Consider the following 21,050-nt stretch of genomic DNA (forward strand, 5'->3'; position numbering starts at 1 on the left):
GACTAAACGTGGAGACTGTATGCTTTCAACACAATAGTTAAAGTGAAATATATATTATTTCAATAGACTATAACTGCATTTCCCTATTAGACATGATTACATATTACACATTACATCAAAGGAAGCCAAGGTAGATTTAATGCACTTCCCAGAGATATACGATTCCTATTTGAGTAAAGTTGCATAGGGTATCAATTACTGTAACCTGAAGGCAGTTTAGACCCAATAAAACCTATTTAAGAAAAATAATTAGTAAATAATGGAAAAAAACAAAAAACACTGGTGATGTAAACAATTGAACAATCTATGTCACTTATGTGGACTTAAGCAGCTGCCTCAGGTAATCCGGCAGAAGACAGTCACTCACAGTAGGAAAGAGGCAAGGCCCTTTGAGTAGGGCCCATTTCCACATGATGTATCCTTTAGTGGACATAAGCATAATTAATGACTTGAGTTTAAGACATTGAAGGATAACTGCTGACCCTAAGCCACTTTGTTTATATATGTATTTTTTTTTGTCATGGACATTTTTATGCTAGCTCTTGGACAAAGACACGTGCTTTGGATGAAACCATTTCTGGTGCTCACTTGAGTGAGCTTAAGTTTAATTTCCAACACGTTTTCATTGTTTCATTTAATGAGAACTACACCTCAACCAGCATTTACATTAAGAAACCTGCTTTAGTCATACAAGAGATACATATCTATATTTTGTAATGACCAATGCTCAATTTGAGCCATGGTAGCAGGCGGGGGCCCACTTGCCCTCTTTTTTGGGGACTGGCATTTGTCTTTCCCAACTTTGTTGCAGAGAAGAAAAGCACAAAAGTGAGACCCGCGGAAGAGAAATGTAGAAAACTAGTGACAAAGTATGAAAGCCAGAATGAATAACTAACCTACAAGAGTCGGTGAGAGAGTGCCGAAGACTACATAGTCATAGTATTTGGTCACCCAAGCCTTAATGAAACCAACTGCAATTTCATAAAAAAATAGTTTAAAAAATATTAAGTGACATCTTGGACATATTTACAAATTGCATTAAATCTTATCTTTACATTGGCAACGATATTCCGTATAGTGCGCTTCATGATAGAGTAAAAAGTAGAACTATTATAACCCGAGAGTACAGTTTTAAAACTTACATCTTAACTACACACTACTTTCCGTTAGTTTCACACTCAGTATACTTGCAAACTTATTACTACTTCAGCTTCTATGGAACAAACAGTTAAAAATGTACAATAAAATGGGTTGTTTCGTTAATTTAGTGAACACTACAAACCACCCGTTAAAACTTCATTTGTTTTAGTTACAGATATATATACATATACTATCACAATATGTAATTCGTTCAAGAAAACTCAACCATGGTACTTAAATATATTTTTTTCACAAAAACGACTCAATAGATTATCACCTTGTTTTTCCCATATCACCAACTTTGCAAAAAAAAAACACATATTAAAAAAAAAACATGTAGCCCGCACAAATAGCTTGGGAACTACAAAATAAAATTAGATAAACTTTTTTCTTTTTTTTTTTAACTAAAAAAAAATAATAATAAATTCGATCACCCCAACAACAACCAGCCCCACAACCACCGCCTCTGACAAACAACAAAGACAGCGACTGTACTGCGCCTGCTGCTTTTATAGCCACAAAAATCCCACAATCCTTGCTTGCAGATAATGACGTTAATGCCTGCACAGCCAATAGTAAAGAAGAAGAGCCTTAAAAAAAAATCAAACTGTCGGCCTCTTACAAAGCTAACTCCCATTAATTATTCAAATTAGGCAAATCTTTATCTCGTCGGCGTCTTGAAGACGCTTTTTTTTTTTTCTTTTGTAAGTTTCATTAGTTAGAAGCTCTTCTCTGTGAATGTCTTGTTCACCTTTTCAGTTAACAGAACATCCAGAAATCACTGATAGAGCTTAATTCGTTTTTCTATAGGAGGCGCCGAGGAAAACAAAATCAAAACATTGACCAACTCTTTTCTTTGGTTTCCAGTTGTAGAGGTTTGGAACCTGTTAATTGAACTTCGCTCTGGTCTAGGAGAGGCTCGTAAATTGTTTCTGCGCGGGGTGCGGTCTGAGTGAAACGTTGATCGCTTTGTACTCCGTTGGGGAGCTGGAAAAGGCTACGTTTTGCTTCACGCGTGTGGGTGCTGACGGTTTATCGCCAATAGAGCGGAGCGGCGCATTTAGAAGTCGGAAAGACAATTTACCACCTGTTCTACATTGAGTGTTGAGGTAATGTAATGTTTGCTGCTGACCAACATGTTCTGTATGTCAGGAGTCCGAATCTTACTAAGGTCGGTTATTTCGATTCATTAAATTGGTGTTTGCCATTTGCACCGCTAGAGTCGCTATGTAAGAATAATTTATTATAACCGATTTGCTTTCATGAACATCATGCTCTTTCTCATTGGAAATGCTACTTTGGGTGCCTCGGAGCATACCTGACCAGCCTGGGTTTGACCTATGTGGAACCTATTTAACATAGAAACTCCCTGACATTCGTTTTCTAAACCCTTGCATGCGCCCTCCTGGTTAATATTAACTGTATTGAATTGCACTTTTACTTCACCCATTTACTTCATCATCACGATGTTTGACTCGGCCTGTGTTTACTTTCTTTTATTTCATGTTGTCTACAGCAGACCTATGTGGCTCTCTTTGGAAAAAACAGGATTGAATCCTTGATATTTTTCTTTTATTCGACGATATTGTACGTTTATTTTATTTTTACAATTACATTAGTACCATCAGCTGACGTGCCATTTACTCTCTTTTTAGGATTGGGTTATGAAGCTCAGCTGGGAAATCGTCCCTGGCCGAATGCTACTACCTGCAAGTATTCTTGCCTTCCCCCGGAGTGGTTACATTAAACTGCACGAGAGGCTACGTTTTAACTTTAGTACTTTTTGTCTACTCTTGCTGACTGTCTCTCGCGCTCGTGTGCCAAGACTGTATGTCCTCCGTCAAAACAGTAAAACCTGACCTAATTCTTGTTTTTAGCTGTTAGCAAAGCTAAGCTACATAATAGTGCTCCTGAGCTGACAAATGCGCAGTTATATAAACCTAAGATTCAGACACCAGAGTCGGATTGGAACAGAAAATGGCCCTTGGCACAAAACACGTGGAACACATTCGTGAATTAGATAACTAAAATGTGGCCCATGTTATCAAAGTGGGGCAGTTTTGAGTTTGCAAGAACATGCTGTGTAAGTGTTTTGCAGGGTTTGGGTGGGAGCATGGGTGTGAGCTTGTTACAGGAAATCTTTGTGGTCATATCAGGGAAGTAAACTGTGAACGTTGATCAGTGAACCGTAAAGAAGACCCACACGCTGCCCTATCGGACTAGCGGCGCCCATGTGGCATTGCCTTATTCCTCTGTAGGCCGTTCCGACCGTACAGACGCACGAGCAGCGAGACCGGTCTTTAATGGTCCTTAATGGCAATTCGCCACCAAGTTTATTCCCTTTCTAAAGGACAGACTGCAGCAGGGCCCCAGAAAGAAATACACAAACCTTCCCCATTGATTTCCAGCAATAGACGCTGGAAACCACCTGGATTAAGTACAGTACTTGGGGGCCTAGCCTCCCTCGGTGGGTTTGGGGCGCTACACCCCCATACATAGATTTTCTGATAGTTGGGTACACGTGCTTTGTTTGGTATGGTGAGGTGTACATCGGATTTCACCTGATATTTTTACATATACGCATGCTCAAAAAACACACACGCTCTCTCTCTTTCAAAATTGTCCAAAAGGGTGTTTTTCATTTTTACAAAGCTTGTTCCTTTTACTTACCATACCACTCTGCATTATTGTCCCTTTTCACCGCCCCTTAAGCCCCTCTCGCACCTTTTAACATTAAATACCTTCATGATTGTTGGAAAATCTGAATGCCGCAGTCTCACTGACCAAGCCATGCCCCCAACACTGTCTAGAGGTCTCACGTAACCTTGCAGTTCAGTGAGGGGTGCTGGCTAAGGCCCCATTTACAGTCAGAAAAATATGAATTTTATGCCCCATGTACAAGCAATAATCGTATTTTGGTGCTATTCTTTACACTTTTCAATGTTGGACAATATAAGGGGTGATAAAATTGTCCCCCCCCCCCCTTTGATGGCCAGAGTACATTGGGGTCTAAGTGAAATAGAAGACTTCTCACAATTTTGATGTGTCATGAATAGCAAGAGCTTATATTTCACCTCTGGACATATTGTTCGTTTCTCATCAATTGAACCGGAAGATAATAGTGGGTTCATGTGGTGACCAGATTGTGAAAACCAAAAACTGGGACACTACACAAAGACAGAAGTAGGACTACAGTTTTGCATCAACCAGGTGGCACAATGAATGACAAAGTGACAGCGCTCATTAACAAAAGACTGTGGAGCGCTAAGGGGAAACAAATGAAGCATTTACACACAGCATCATAAAGCTAACAAAATTGCATTCGCAAACACTTTTTGTGGGCAGACCAATTTTCATTAAAATCCTGGCTTTTTAAATTGGATTTTTTCTTAGATTGCGCAATTCTGAAAACCCCACACTAGTTTCTAGAAAACGTTTCTTTAACTGCTACAGGTATAATTATATCTGGCAATTATTTCTGACACTGGTAAAAGGGAGAATGTGTCCTGAATATCACTAGTTGTTGTGATAGGACCTCTTTCAGCTGGATGTCCAACATAACCTATGTATAAGAACTTTCTTTCCGGTTTGTTTCTTAGCTCTTAAATGGTTCATATCAATTTTAGCATATAATCTGTTTAATGTGTTCCCATTATTTTAGCCATGTCATTCTATTCTTGTGGAAAAAATAGACTGGTTAAATGTTTATGGTAAAATCAAGCACTGGCAAAACAAACAGGTTTTGCCTTTAACTGGTGGTGTTAATGGAAGTGATATTGGAGGGGCCGGTAATTGAAGGCGTAGCAATGATATTACTAATTGTCGTGGTGGTAAGGAATCATAATAATATAAATGGTGGTGTAAGTAGTGGCAGTGGTGCGCTTTAGTAGTACCGGGGGGCTGCATAGCGTGTGCCCACAGTTACCCACCACGGCTGCTCTGGTGAGAAGTCATCCAGCAATGAGGAATGGAAGAGGCTGGGAGTGTTGTTGTGAACATGCTTGGACATTTTTTATTTTTTTGTTTTGTTTCAAATTTTGTGGTTCAAATTTTGTATAAGCAATATAGGCAATGCAGAAGACCCCACCAGCGCTGAACAGTAGTCAACAACAATAGTATGGCAGTTGCTTGCAATATACTATCTTACAGTTCCATTAGCAGGGGAGATAGAGAGAACAGTTGAACCTCCAGCAGTCGAAACAGCAAGGGGGGCAAAGGAGGTGGGGGACAGAGGAGTGTGAGGAACTGTCAAACTTAGAAATCAAGGCGCTCAAAGGGGGAGAGGCGAAGGAGGGCGCACACCCATGGTCCGGCGGGCAAACAGCAGCTGCCAACACCCCATCTTATCCATTCACTCCGCAGCCAAGGTCAACTGTCACACACTGTCATGACTGCTACCCTCCTCCTATGCACTCCCATTAATCTGAGTCCTCAGAGGAGCGATCAGCATTCGAGTTGTGTGGATACTCGATCAGCAACCCATCTGTCTCTTATTCTTCAGTCCCCCCCCTCAGTTGTTCCATCATGCAACCCCAGACCTCCAGATCACGCTCTGCATAGTAGTCCATGCAGACCACACAAAGCCTGCACTCCTCAGCTGTTGCTCATTCCAACAGATCAGTTAGCCATTTGTCCCACGTTGAGGAGGTTGGACTGGCCCAGTGAATAGCGATGTTGCCTCCCAAGAACCAACCCCAACTGCGCAAACCGGAATGCCATTTTGCAACCCTTTTTGGGAAGGGGCAGCAGTCCCAACAAGCAATGTCTCATATTCAATTCCAGTCTAACTGCTGTTTTTTCTGTACCTGCGCTATCTCATGCCAAAATGGCTGCAGTGACCTGCAGCTCCACGCAACATGTCCGAATCCAGCTGGAAAATGTGCCACAGCGTGCACAACTGTCCATATGTGCCGGGTTTTTCGGTGAAGTCACTGTGTCAAGTACGTTCTATGTAGATAATAAAATTGCACCAGCTTAAATCTGGCATTGATAGACCCTTCCCGTACCAGTGCCCGGGCCTTAGTCCACTTCATGTCCGTGAGCGGCATTTCCAGGTCTGCGTCCCACACTGCGTGTCATTGACACAGCTGTCTATCTCTTTTAAGGGCAGCATATAGATGGGATAAGACCCCCCCCCCCCAATCAGAGCCTAGGTCTAGTATTGTCTGCAACAGATGAGACTCAACCAATTCCTCCGGGAAGGATACCTAAATCTCCGAACTATCTGTGATATGCTGGCGTACTGTAGGAATTGTGCCTGGCCAATACCAAAAAGGGTCCGGCCTCTTCCAGAGTTACAAAGGTGCCATTTTGATATAAATCTCCTGCCCTGTTGCAGCCTCCTGCCCTCCACCTTGAAACATCTATTGCGCAAAGGGGTGAAGCAACCAAATATGAAGGAGGCATGCATAGGGTGCCCACTGCAGCACTCATGTAACTGCCCGCTCCCATGTCCGGGTGAGCTGCAATACCCCAAAGGGGACATCCGCTGGGAGTCTGGAGCCCTCACATCAGCTGTGCAGGGAGCTCTGGTAAGTGCACGGAGAGCTCCAGCAGCTTCTTCTCCCATTAGTGGTGTGTCGCACCACAATGCTGCACTTCGGAGCAGGCCTGCCATGTAATACAGATGGAGATGTGGGCGCCCCAGTCCCCCTCCACTAAATCTAATTTCAAGACCACAAGGCAGACTTTACATCTCCTTCCAGCCTATATCAAAGATATTATAGCTTATCAATTTGGCGAAACATGGATATTGGCAACTCGCAGAACGAGTCCCGCATTACACATAGACAGGGGAGCAGGATCATTTTGCTTAGTGTGACTCTGCTCATTAGAGAGCAGTGGGTATTCCATAATTGAATACAAACTTTGAGGCCATCCAGTACATTGCTCATATTCAGCTCATATTGCAGCTGAGGAAAATGGGTCACCCACATCCCCAGATGTTGGAAAGAAGTGGTCTCTCATGCCAGGCCCACTTGCGGGAGATCAGGTATCTCAAGTCCAATCAGTGATGGGCTTGATCCAACGGGAACCGCACCCGATAGACTGCCCTCCTAACATTTAAATTACTGTTGTTTGCCAATAGACAATGGTCCAGTCTGCTGTCTGCCTGATGAGTAGGTGTGTAACACGAGTACACCCTAGATATAGGGTGAAGCTCTCTCCAAACATGCACAACGAGCAGTCTGTCCATGGTCTCTCAAAGTCTAGCTGACATTCAGGGCTTGGTGCCCTGCCTGGGCAGGCTTCTATCCCAATTGCCATCAAGGACGCAGTTGAAGTACCCAGCCCAAATGATGGTGATCGCAATGTAGGGCAGAAGCTCTTGTTCTAGGTTCCTGAAGAACCCATCATCGTTCGTGTTAGGGGCATAAATGTTTAATAGACATATCGCTCATCCATTGCGTATCCCATATAGCAGCACATATCTGCCTGCCACCTGTCCTCTTAATTGCAGTGGTACCCTGGGGGCAACCCAGATCGGGACTCCCACTAGCATAAGAGTAATATGTGAAGGAGTAGAGCTGTCTCCTCCACTTTTTTAAAAAAAATAGCTTTTGGGCTTCAGCATCTAAGAGGTGAGGCTCCTGCAAGAAATCAATGTGCACTCTGACTCACCTGAGATATGTATGTACTCTATAGCGCTTGACAAAGGAATTCAGTCTCCTCTCATTCCACATGAAAAAGCATATTAGATCACACATCCCTGTATATTTTGATCCGCAGACTCCTCCCCCCGTCCCATACCCCAGCCGACCAGGCCCGCCCCAGCACCCGCCACCCGACCAAGAGGCAAGAAAGGATACAGCTCCGCCCTGTAAGCTTCAACACAACATCCATGTGCACAAAGTGTATGATCAGCCAATTTCATACAACAAACAGCAAAGCCCAACCAACCACATCCCAAACAGGTTAAACACCATTGACCCAACTAGTATATGGAACCATCTGACCCACTCTGTTGTTAGCCTAAGGAAAGGCAGCATACCAGATTGTCCTTGACCTCCTATCAGAAGTTGAGGTGTCATATGGACGTGTACAGACCAATCTCTCCAGAACACCCCTATGTGCACCTAGTTCACACTCACACCCTCCCACTGCTAGCACAACAATAACTGTAGTTAAGGGAAGAGAAAATAGAGGAGTAGTAATGGAGCAAGCAAGAGAAGAACAGTATAAAAGAAACAGGAAGGGCGTAGTCACCTCATGCAGCCATGGCCCCAACTGTAAAGCAGTCCCGTAGCCCCAGCAACCCCAGGCAGAACAAAAAGGCCAGGAGGAAGAAGGGGAGTTAGGAAAGTCCAAATTACCCCTGAACCCACAAAGGATCAGAGGCAATCACGACATCTCACACTGAGAGGGGGAGGGGAAAGGCCCAATAAACAGCATATTAGTCCTTCATTTTAAATGTTACTCATTTGTCTTGGGGAATCACCTAGGCACACTGGTGGCCAGCCTCCAACACCTTGGCAGGGCACAATAAGGGCTTCATACATTACATCCGGGCATCCTCCTGCTCCAAAGCTGGGCCATCATCTCTCCGAAGTGACCCAGACTGCAAGGGCACCACAGACGTCGCAGTCTTCACCAGCAGCCTGGCTTCCTCTGTCTCTTGCCACAACTGTTCCAAACTTGCCTCTGGGCCTCTCTGCTTGTCCTCCCAGAGGGGGTTGCCGGGACACGCTCGCCTCCTCTGGGCTCCAGCCAGTCCCATCCAGCCTTTGACGTTTGGAAAAAATGTGAGCGGGCGGCATGGAGCACCTTCAGTTTAGCAGGGTACAGCAGCACATATGTAAGATCCATCACTTTCAGCTTCTGCTGAACTCAGTAAAGGACTGTCTTTGGAGTTTGACCGACCTGATGTAGTCTGGGGAAAATATGTATGGTGTGATTCTTGTTGGCCGGGTCCCTGTGCTTACGTGTTTTCTGCAGTATAGTATCTTGATCTCTGTATTTGAGAATCATAGCGATGATCGTCCACGAGGGGGCGCTGAGTGGCACGTAGGGACCAGGTCCCTGTGCGTCCTCACCACCACAAACACCAGCGACAATTGTACTGCAGGGAGGGACCTCTTAATCTAGTCTTCAAGGAATGATTCTGGGGTGGTTCCCTCTACTCCCTCAGGGAACCCCACAAATCTAAAATTGCACCTACAGGACCCCCCCCTTTGCATATTCCATCCTCAGTTCCAGCCTGCGCAACCTAAGCTCCAGGGTGGCCACGGTAGCTTTCAGGGCGTCTAGGTCTGTCTGCATTGTAGTCACCTGTTGTTCAGTGGCTATAGATCTTTCTGCCACCGCACACAGATGAATTCTCAATTTACATCCACTGCCATGGCTGCAATCTTCTCCTGTACCGCCTGTCCAGGGCCTCAATTGCCACCAGGATCTAGGCCCCAGAGGGCTTGCGGGCAACTCCTGATGCCCTGCCCAGGCTGCGAGCCCTCACTCACGCTTGGTGCAGTGAACTGTTTCATTCTAATCTGCTGGGTGCCTTTAGCCATCCTGTCCTTACCCATGGCGCCCAGGAGTGCAGCAGATCAATGTCAGTGGGACTCTCCCAGCACCCACTCATGGACATGGGTCAGGAAGATAGTAGGAAGCTCCCTTCTCTGCGAATCCAGCTGTTCCACATGTAGAGGGACCCGCACAGTAGGTGCAGTCCACCAGCACACCTCAGCATGGTGCCCAGGGGACCTCTCCAACACAGCAATGCACCCAGCTCAGGACCATTTGTAGGTGGAGCCCCGTTAAATCACTTATCCTGCAGATGCTGCCAGTGCAGGCTGCCACCTCACTTGACAGTGCCCCACTGAAAATGCAGATGGGAGAGCAAAACCCTGTCCACAGTGGTAATCCGCCTTCCTCAGGTATTCCTCTATGTTCTACTGGCACTACCCCCCCACCAGCACTCTTCCGACGGAGTATGCCTTTCAGATCCTCAACAGGGAGAATGGGCACCCACCACTGTCTTGCGCCCACAGGCCACCTTCAGTGCCACTTCACGGAGCACACCCGTCAACAAGCATGTCAAGGGCATGATGGGTTGTAACCAGGCAGCAGCCAGGTACACTTGGGTGCCCCAGTGTCAGACCTAACATCAATCTGTTTCTGGGTCCCCCACCCCTCCCCAGTAGCTCACATAGGCCTCTGTAGCGGCTGCTCCGTTAGTGGCGAACAGGTAGGGGAAAGCGGGCAAGTCAACTCCGCAGCAGTCTAGGCCACCTCAGTCGTTCCCCATAGTGATGTGGCCTAACTCTCTTGGCCCTCCGTATGGGTCCAGGCCCAGTCAGCGCACTCTTATCCAGCCACAATGTAGGCCTTGCCTCGTCACTGCATCTGGTGCCCCCCAGGTCAGTCCCCCAGCAACAGTGGGGGGACCAGTCTGTCTTCTACCACTGCGCCCTCAGCTCTTTTTGGAGGGAGTGAGGTGGGACTCCCGACCCTCAAGCCTCTTGTCACCACCAGCCCTTAGTAGGCCCCTCAATCACATCCATCCATGCAGCAGAGTCCAGATAAGGACTGAGCCGTGCCAGTTATCCCCTCTTCCTGTGTGGGGCCAGGTGCATCCAGCACAAGAAAAGCGACAGGCCAGGATCAGCAGTACTCCAACCGGGCCTGCTGTGTATCTGAAATACAGTCACAGGCAATCGGCATTAGGCAGCCCCCGGCCAACATCCAGCACCTCCAGCAGCCCTCTGCACAGCCCCCTCTCATCAGTCACAGGCTCACCTCTCTTCTCCAGTTGCACCTCTCTCCGGTCTCCAGGGATGCCATCCAGGGCCTGCAGCAGCTTCAGGCACAAAGGGTGCGATATGCTGCACCTGCCATCTTGGGTCTAAGGCCCAATTTGCTGGCCTGCACCAAGCTGGTGGGGGGGGGGGGGGAGAGTCCCCCGGCCGATCCCTCTCCAGTGCTGCTTGTCCTGATCTCTCCCCTTCACACATGTGGATCGCGGTGTCTATGAAGGTCCAGAACCACAGCATACTGCAGGATTCTGTGGCTGGCTCTGGGAGCTCTTGCTCAGAGGAGCCGGTTGGCTATCTTGTTGGTCACGCCCCCCTCTACAATAATAATCTTAAAGGAGCTATCAAGGATAAACTGAAAAAGAATGACACAGTAGAACAGATGTTGACAGACAAATGCAAGCTCCTTTGAGAGTGCCACCCTCTTCCCGATGTGGAAACAGAGTAAGCATTGTAACAAAAAGCCAAAATGTAATTTATACTGCCTGGCCAGCCAACTACAGAAAGGATCTCCAGTGAGCTGATACAAAATGCATCTGGCATTGAATAACAGGCAATGGCTGGAGTGGGATGATCTGCCCCCCACACTGTCTAGTGTCTGGTGGGGTGACAATATAATGTATTTGATACAGTAATCTGCTTAAGACAAAGCTAAAGCTGACTCTAGACCAGTCCTAAAAAGCCAGCAGCTATATGTTATATAAATTCAGTCTTTCAAACACATGCCCAGATTGCACTTTCTGTTACACATGTATTCACAACACTGCCAAACACACTGTACTCTTAAACACAAACACGCCCAAACATGGCATGGTTGCAGTTATGAAGATAGTGAAATTGGTGGTGATGGTGCTCCTGGCGCTTGTAGAGGAGGCATCAATAACAGTGGTAGTTACATTGATGTTAATGGTGGTAATGCAATATGCAGGGCATTGAGGGCTAGACAGGAAGTGTTGGTGCTTGAACTGGTAGCAATCATTCTCTTACACCTAAACACTGTAAAATGCACCACTCAAACAGGGGCTGAGTGGTGGATAGAATGGTCACTATGGTTGGTGACGCTGGTGGTAGTATGTTGGTGGTAACAGTGGTCGTTATTCTAACAGTGGTGCTCAGCGGTAATGATAGTGATGCTAATCTTGTGGGCAAAGGTTCCAAAAGTAATGATGGTGATAGTGGAATACGCAGGAGTGAGGGCTTTGCAGTAGAAATACTGGTCCCCTTACCAGAGACACAGGATGTTTATAAAATGCTGGCTCCTAACTCGAAAAAAATAACAGGGTGCCTATAAGGTGCCTGCCTGAACTGCAGCAAGGAGGGTGGGTGCTAGGAGAGTGAAACAGTGACAACTAGAACAAAACAAAGAAGCAACACCTGTCAACTCAAGATCAAGTCGCTAAAAAAAGCTGCAGCAGTGTAAAACACAACACATTGTTTTCTGTATCTAATGCATGTAAAATATAAGGAGAAGTTGAGATCTTGCAAGACACATCAGACCAATTTTGGTTGAGGCAGTCTTGTGATGTAAACCCTAAAAAAGCAAAGACTTGCACCAAGTCATCACAAAGGCCTTTACAAAAAAGCTTACTGCACTACAAATACAAGAAGGCATTGCTTCCTTTTTACAATGTATGTATGATGTGGAATTGAAGGTGTTATTAATGAGTGTACTTTTCAGATAAAGGACTCCATGTATTGGAGTGGAATCACTTCCTGGGAGCTGGAAAAAACAGAGAAACATGATTGAGGTGTGGCTCACTGGACTACCTTATATCCTCAAAAAGGGCAGTTGCGACCTGTTCACCCAACCACTCTGAAATCGTGCTGCACTTGAAATGTATGAGATTCAATAAAGACAGCCATTAAAGTACAGCTCAGTCACATTGTAAGGAGCATCCTATAATAAAAGCAGTGTCTGATTTAATTGTGAAAACAAGCATCTCACAGTACTAAAAGGAACTGTACATCTCTGCCAAGTCTTAGTCTGCCAATCAAGGGCTGTTACTGGGGCTTCAGTTTTGTTGCCAAAGCTGAAGATCTTTAAGATTCGTCTACTTTAAAGATATGTAGATGTGGAGTTAAGAATAGTAAATCATGACCTGGGGAGTGATTCATGCTGTTGAATGTGTTTGTTTCGTTACAATGTGGAAAAATATGGAAATTAACAAAAAATATAGTAAATATAGTCTCTGTATGCTCACTTCCTCGCTATTGTAATAGCTCATATTCTGGAAGCTATTCTTTGACTGGGCAATGTTTTGTTACTCAATATTGACAAATCCATAGGCATTTTGAATGGAATAAGCCATCACTTCTATTAAGACCTCAAGTCAACCATTATTGTTTAGTTAATTAAAACCATAACAATGTAAAAATCAGCAGTAAGCAATTGTCTAAAATAAATTCTTAGTAAGTACCTATACTTTGAAAGACAAAGGTGTGAATCAGTGATAAACCAATACATTATTAAAGTATAAATTATGTCATAACTATCCAACTAAAACCTTTTGAAGCAAGGACCTAAGGTGCTTGTGCAAAACACATCCTTAGTTATTTAAAATCTTTACACAGACCATGATATTAATTAGTACAATTTAAAAATAGTCTTACTTATAGAAATTATAAGACCTTAAATAAAATTCCATTACATTTTGTTAATACATATAAAACATATTACTTATTCTCCTTAAAACAGTCCACTGTGAATTGGATTAAAAAAGAAAGTTAAATAAAAGTCCTACCATATCATTCTCTCATTGGCTAAGACCTTATTGACTAGCAAACTCTTTTTCGGCTGGCATCTTCTCAGTTATAAATCTAATGACCAGAACTCAAACTAGTTCCGCACCCACTACTGATTTTAGCGTACTCCGAACTTCCAGTTTTTTTCGAGGCCTGACTTAGAAACTTTACTAACCTAACATTCAATGAAGAATCTGAGGAATTAAAGCAGGCAATCACAGCCTGCCTACAAGTATGTATGAGTTTCTGATTGAACAAAACTTTGAGGTACCTTCTTCGTTCTTGCCCTAAGCTTTGGCATATACAAATCAGGTGTAACAGACTCCCTACTCCACTCCCACATAGAGAGCAAGATGTTTATCCTGCGCTTGCCCTTTGTGCAAAATCTTGACCTCCTGGAAGTTGACCATATATATATTTAATAAATATATTTTTCTTTTTTTGACCAACCCCGGTCCTGATACACCTGGCATTTCTAGCATTTTATATTCCCTAATTATAAACCAAGAAGGAGATCTACCTGCAAGGAGACTCTGATCCACAACCAGGAACTTTTTCTTTACCATACATAATTTTTTTAAAAGCAGCCACTGGCAAACTCTGATCCTATAATGAACGGGCACCCAGATCATCCAAGGACTGGTCAAAATATAACTGTGAGGAGTGTCTTGGTTCCATATTTAGCTCTTTCCAAAGAGCTTTACTTCCATTTTCGTTTGCAAGTTGACCTCTTTTCCAAAGTTTAATATAGGCCCCCTGTCTTGCAATCACTTGATTCACACACCGAAACGCCAGCCTAATTTGGGCCAGAGATGCTTGCTTGGGAAGATGGAAAAGCGATCTAAAAACTTTCCCAATAATCCCATTCAGGGTGATTGCATCCCTACCCCTCAAGGCTTTGCTACCGTAAGTAACACTTGAAATTAACTTGGCGGCTATCACTTGTAACAGAAGTTTGTAACTGGGGCCATCTAACACTCTTAATAAGGAACTAAAAGCAAGCAACCAGGTATTTCCTTTTCGTACTAAATCCGTTATCTGGGGGAAAAATGACCCCCTCTCATCTAAGAGTACTTCCAAGTATCTATATAATTTGACTTGTCCAAGTTTTGAGCCTTGAAAGTACCAATTATATTTTTTCTGTCTTTTGCCGATTATTTCTATTGTCTGTTTTCTTCTCATTTATAGCTAACCCATTTTATGCTGGAAAATCTGCCAATTTCATTACCAAACGCTGTAATCCAGTGTTCGTGTAATTGAAAAGGACAACATCGTCAGTGTAAAGCAGATTTGAGATGAAGAGATGCCCAATCTTTGGGGGGGTGCGCATTTACCCCATTTAATATATAGGATAGATCTGATAAAGATTGAAAAAATAGGGCGTGGGGATGCAGCCTTGTTTAAGACCACGTTCAGTCCCCACCTTCCTTGATAGAAAGGTACCATCCCCAATTTTCACTCTAATCCATGTGTCAGAATACAGCATCTGCACTGCTTTTAGTAATTTTGGAGGGATACCCCAGGAGTTTCATTTTGCCCACAGCAGGCTACACTGTGCCGAGTCAAAGGTGGATTTAAAATCCACAAAACATACATACAGAGGCTGTTTTCTTTGTTTACATTTATAATAGTGCGGGATAGGATGTTTACTGCTGTTCCAGGCCTCTTTATAAATCCTGACTGATAGATTGATTGGAATAATATTTTTTTGAGCAGCCCACGTCTGTAAAACTCCCAAGAGGGCGCCCGCATAGTATTTAGCCTCAGTGTCAGTTAAAGTGATTATCGGATAATTCTCAGGGTTGGAACGATCACCTAGTTTAAAAAATCAGGTGCATAATGGCACCTTTCCAGGAGCATGGGATAGTTTCATGCTCCGATGCACTATTATAGATCATGGCCAACCCCTCTGCCCAGAAGACTGGGTTGGTTTTATTTAAAGCATTTGGGATCCGATTCGGGCCTGGGGCCCCGTTCTGCCTGTTTTTATCAATAAGTTTTATTATCTGAGGAACGGAGAACATTTGATCATTATCATCCGTAGATCTATAACTGACCATTTTCATCCGATTGCAGCCCATGAGTCACTAATAGACTCCCTGTGCAAAGCGCCTCTTCTTTAGTTTATCATTATTAAAATACTGAGTAAGAAAATCGTACCAAGATAGCTCACAGATATCTGAACTTGTTATAATTGTAGATGCCCTGTTTAGGTTCTTAATCATTTTCCGGAAGGCCTGAGAGTTCTTTTGTTTGCTTAGGAAATGGGCCTTTGCCCCAAAATCTTGCCTTTTCTTTATTTTTTCTTCCAATATCTGTTTACGATATTGGCTATTTATGACTTTAAAGTCTTTTTGTATACCAGGATCATTAAAGTGCTTTTTAGCTAATCTTGCTAACCGGTTTCTCTTTTTCCTCAACAGTGCAGTGACCACTGTTATTTTCATTTTATCTCTATTTCTTTCCTTCTCTAACTCATAGTGCAAATGAGATATAAGGGGGAGGGGGTCAGAGAGAAATCTAGCTGCAAATTTCTCCAGGAATAATGACCATAGACTTATTGGTTCATCGGTTAAATTGCACCTAATTTGGTTAAAAAGCTCCTCTGAACTTTTCCCAATATTTTCGATTGAATCCCCACGCCACTGAAGCTTATTGTAATTGATTGAGATGAGGTTCCTAGGAGATGTAATAGCTGGTTTATACGTAGGAACACTATAATTTATCTCTATACTTTGCAAGCCGTGGTCACTTAAATCTGTCCTTATAATACAATAGGATCCGATAAACGCCAAAAGTGGCAGAGTAACCATTGCACACTCAATTACTGACTGAAATCCCAAAGCATAGCAGGTAGGAGAAGGAGGGGTGTCCAGTTGGTATCTGCAATTCATGATTCTGAGGCTTGACGCCTCCAGATCTTTAACGAAAGCAACAACTTTATCCTTTCCCCTGCCCCTAACTTGACTCCCCATTGTTTGTCGGCGAACAGACCATATAAAATCCTGATTTACTATCTGGTCCTCTCTATCATATAGTTGCAATAACCATGTTAAAATCTCCTGCTGTTAGTAGCTCTGGGGCATCAGATTCTTGCATCCCCATCAATACTAATTGCACAAGTTTAGAAGACCATAGCTTCTTGGAGCGGGCTTCTGGGTGTATATAAACATTTATTACCCACAGCGGTCTACCTAACGTCTTATGCCAATCTAGCAGTTTTATTACCAAAATATCAGCATGGTATTCTTTACAGGTTACCCTCAGCCCAACTGCTATAAAGGTCGCCAGACACCCCCTTTGGCCGCCCAAATTTCTTCACCTTATAGGCTGGGGAGAAAAAACCCAAAGAGCCATCAGTTGTGAAAGGATTTATTGCCCAGATCTCCTGAAGAAGCACAGTTTGTAAGTCTTTTAGCAGGGATAGATTTTTTTGCTGGTCATTGACACTTATCCCGTTTATGTTCCAGGAGCAGATTTTTAATAAATTATGATGACAGTTTACTTTAGGAGATCTAAATAGAGGGGAATTTTGTCAGGGGTTCACATCATGGTGGAGAGCCGCTGAAAGCCATCCTATATTTAATTGCCCTGGATCATGTCTGTTATCTAGCGTGTAATTTATTGGATGATAAATAGCCGGTGTAAGGTTTCCAGTTGCTGTCCTCAAAATTGAATAGGGTTTACTCTTCCCTGTGAGATCTACCTTGTGGCTAACTGAAACCAAGGGTTCCGGATAGCCGATCAGCTGGGGAGTTGTAAGCTCAATTCTCCATTTATAAAAACATTTTTTTTCCTTAAGAACCCTGTTGGTGACAGTTGCCGAAGACCAGGTCACCAAGGTGGATTCTTGGTGGGGGCTGTTAAGCGTCCGTTCCCCAGTTAATTCTGTGGATTCTATGTTTACGGATCGTATATTCTCCAGATGGGGTATGGCTTGCAGGAGTTTAAGTATATTCCCACGATTTAATGTCTTGTGAACCCCTAGTCCGATATCTCTGAAAGAAGATCAACTTATTTCCACCCCAGGCTGATTCCTGCTGGTAAGCCTCTGCTACAGGGTCCTGACCTACTTCACAGGACAGTCCGTGCTGAGCACTCAGAGGTATGTGAGGGGCACTCTCTAGCATTCAATGGTAATTTGTCATGATCAAGATCTATTCTTATGCTAACATTCGTAATCGGCTATGTAGAGGTCTTGATAATCCCGCCTCCTTGACCAGCATTATTTTTTTAAAGCTTTTTCATCTGCCTTCCTTCTACAATTCCCTCTTTTACCTTCTTTTTCTTGATTTCCAATTCGGGACCTGGTTTTTGATAATTTCACCCTGCCTCTTGTTGCGCTTGGGTTTCTACTTCCCCACAACATAGATTCCCCATATCTGATTTAGCATCATCCTCAGTCACCTTTAAACAAGGGATAGACACACTTGAGCCTAAATTGGAAGACCCCCTTTTTGAATGTTGAATAAAGGGTACAACTTGGTCGTTACAAGACTACTTCCAATTTTTTAGTTCTTAGTATTTTCCCCCTTTTTTTAATTAGTATTTTCTGGAATTGGTATATTTCGTGTATCTGCCTCATTAGTCATAAGTGGACCTTTCAACCTTTTCCTAGTCTTTCTCTTCTTTTTTCTTTGCCTTTTAGTTTCTGGTGGTTTAGATAGCTGTCAAAGTTGAGTTTTTATAGGCAGTGTTAAGGAAGAAGACTGGGGAAGAAGACGTTGGTTGGATAGCCCACCCTGTGCTCCTATTAAATCATTTACTGGTGACACTGTGATACATTCATTAGCAGGGCTATGATAACCTTATTTTCACTCTCCCCTGTTATACTAAGTAACTCTGTAAGACCTTTATTATCAGGACAATGACAAACCTTTTGTTTACCAACCCTTATTTCACCCCCTTCTTCCCCTTCACTGTTTCCAACACCGACCTGTTCACCCTTATTTAACTTTAAGTCAATATCTTAACTTTTTGGGGTGGTCAGGTTAGCTTTAAAATCGGTCATCAGGGAGTTTATAACCTCAGGAATTGAGGCTAACATGTGCAGATGAGATACTGCTCTGTTTCGGCATAGGTCTGGACTCGTGGGATCAAAGCATTTAAGTCTGCCAATTTTAGGTCAATCCCAGCAACTGAATGCACCATTATGTTCAATAGGTCAACCTGCACATCCATCTTTGAGGATTGATAGGATAAAGCGTCCAAAGTTAGTTGTGAAGTTTTAAAGATGTCCAAAACTTTGCTTTGGTCTAAAGGACCCTCCTGAGTCTATTCAAGAACGGGGCAATCATATTGTGCTAGCATTGGGTCCTTCTCCTTTAGGCTCAGTTTGTCTTATGATGAAATGGGCTAATAATTGGTTGCAGTAATCTGCGCTATATGTGGCACAACCACAGATTCTAATTAAGTAGTTTTTTGAGTCGCTGAATATGCAGTTACCTTGGCACTTTTGGGAACATATCTGCCATTCATTATATAGATTCCCGCTGCCCGCGCTAGGACTTATGGCTACTGTTTCTGTAGAGTGCGGGGCAGTTTGCTACTGACTGCCGGAATAGCTTTTAAAACCCCCCATGGACTCTTTACCGACCAACATTTTGGGATATTCCGTAGCTATTGACTTCTTAATAATGACATTTACTTCTAGAGGGGTAGAACTTTTAGTCTGCAAAAAATGAGTGGCTCTATTAAGAGATGGTGATGGTGGAGGAGAGGGAGATCTCATTGTCAGTAGTTACAAGTCAGTAATCGAGCCCCAGTCATTTCCTTTATTAGTCAATGAGTTGCTAATATTTTCTGGGGAATTCTTTACCTCTTACCCATCTGATTCTATTTCGCGTTGATTCCTATAAGAGTTTATCAAATTCCTCCCTGTAGATTCGCTCAGTGTCAGTGAGGTCAAAATATGGGTTGACCCTCAAGCTGCAGGTGCTTGAAGAGAGGCAAAATCAACCTGGGCATTTGTTGAAACAATTTTACCAGCATCTGGCCCACCATTATCCCCCTTTCCAATTACAGTGCTGCTTTCACTTTTTGTTGGAGAAATGTGAGACGAAAGAGCTGTTTGGTCTTAGGTAGAGGAAAATATTGCTTCCAAGGGGTAGCCAAAAAGTCAAATTTGAGGCAGTTTTGCTCCCTTCTGAAACATACGCGCGATGTGGGATATCGGGGTCAAATTCTCTTCCAGTGAGTTTTTTAGTCGCTTTGAGTTCACGGATGGCATAGTAGGCAATTTCTGTTTCCTCTTGTTTCTTTTTGCTTGGGAGAGAGATGCCCTCTTTCCCTGAACGCATTCTCCCTTGCGAAGAATAAATACTTCCTTTGGACTGGGATATCCGCCTATGTTGGCTTTGCTACTTTACAGACTTGGAGCAATACTCAATTGGTAAGGAGTACTAGAAAGGACTAGGACGCGCCGCCACACCACAAGGGGCATGAGCACGCAGGAGACCTTTAATTGGGGGAGACGGAGGGAAGAGAGAAGGGGATTATGGTGTATTGTGGTTTGTTGTGGCCTGTCACCACTTCCTGGTTGCAAACTGCACCCCTAATCTGGAACTGCTCCCGCAATCCACTGCCTCCATAATTCCCCTAATTTCCACCTGAAGTTCTACTAAAGAAGTCCCACCACTTCCACGCTCAACACACAGGGCCAAGTGTTGCCTCTGTGAGCCTCTGATAGTCCTAAGCTACTGGCGCAAGTGGGGCTCACAGACCTCACAGCAAGCCGCACCAGAACCTGGTCGGGCCGCTTCTGCAGTGAGCCTGGGCTCACTCTCAGCAGTGGGCCACTATGTCCACTACACTTGCTGTAGATTGGCCTTCCAGGCGTTATCCTAGTGCCTTTTTGGTAGTATGGCCTTTAAATTCTCATGGCCCGGTATTTCCTCGAAATGGCTAGTTCTTTGAGGCTGGATCTTGAAACGGCAGCCAGGCGGCCAGGCAGTGTTGATATATTTGTTATTAGTGCTGGTTGTCCAGCCGACCATGTAGTTGAAATGACCGCTAACCGCCAACCTCCGGAGCAGAAACAAGGGTGGAAAATGGCAGTTGTGGCAGTCTCTGTAGTGCGGGTAGGTGGTGAGGTGAAGGCAACAGATGGAAGTGAGGACAGCAAAGGCAGCAAGACAATTTAAATTGGATGTCAAGGAGCGGTAGAATAAGGACACCAGTATGGCAGATACAGGTAGCTGCAGAGCGGGAGAAAGCAGAGGGCAGAAACTACTACTGCCACTACGGCAGCATCAACTCACCGCTCGCTGCCTGCAGCCCTCAAATGCTCTGGATGCAACTCAGTCCAGCTCCAGCGTGACTTCCGAACTCTGGGTTGTTCACCTCTCCCGGACCGCTGCTCTGCTGGACCGCCTGCCTCCCTTCTGCTGTGCTCGGAGGAGCGGAGGCTCGTTGGGCGGC

The 21,050-nt window shown here is 44.1% G+C and overlaps 1 long non-coding RNA gene across 1 annotated transcript in view; it reads left to right on the forward strand.

The window, feature by feature from the left end:
- The first annotated feature begins 1,854 nt into the window (after nt 1–1,854).
- Nucleotides 1,855–21,050, forward strand: part of LOC138266615 (uncharacterized) — a 70,635-nt gene continuing 51,439 nt past the window's right edge. The window contains exon 1 of the long non-coding RNA XR_011199577.1: nt 1,855–2,249. This is a non-coding gene — a long non-coding RNA (uncharacterized lncRNA). The remainder of the gene's footprint in view (nt 2,250–21,050) is intronic.

This window comes from Pleurodeles waltl, chromosome 11 (genome assembly GCF_031143425.1).
Source record: "Pleurodeles waltl isolate 20211129_DDA chromosome 11, aPleWal1.hap1.20221129, whole genome shotgun sequence".
NCBI lineage: Eukaryota > Metazoa > Chordata > Amphibia > Caudata > Salamandridae > Pleurodeles > Pleurodeles waltl.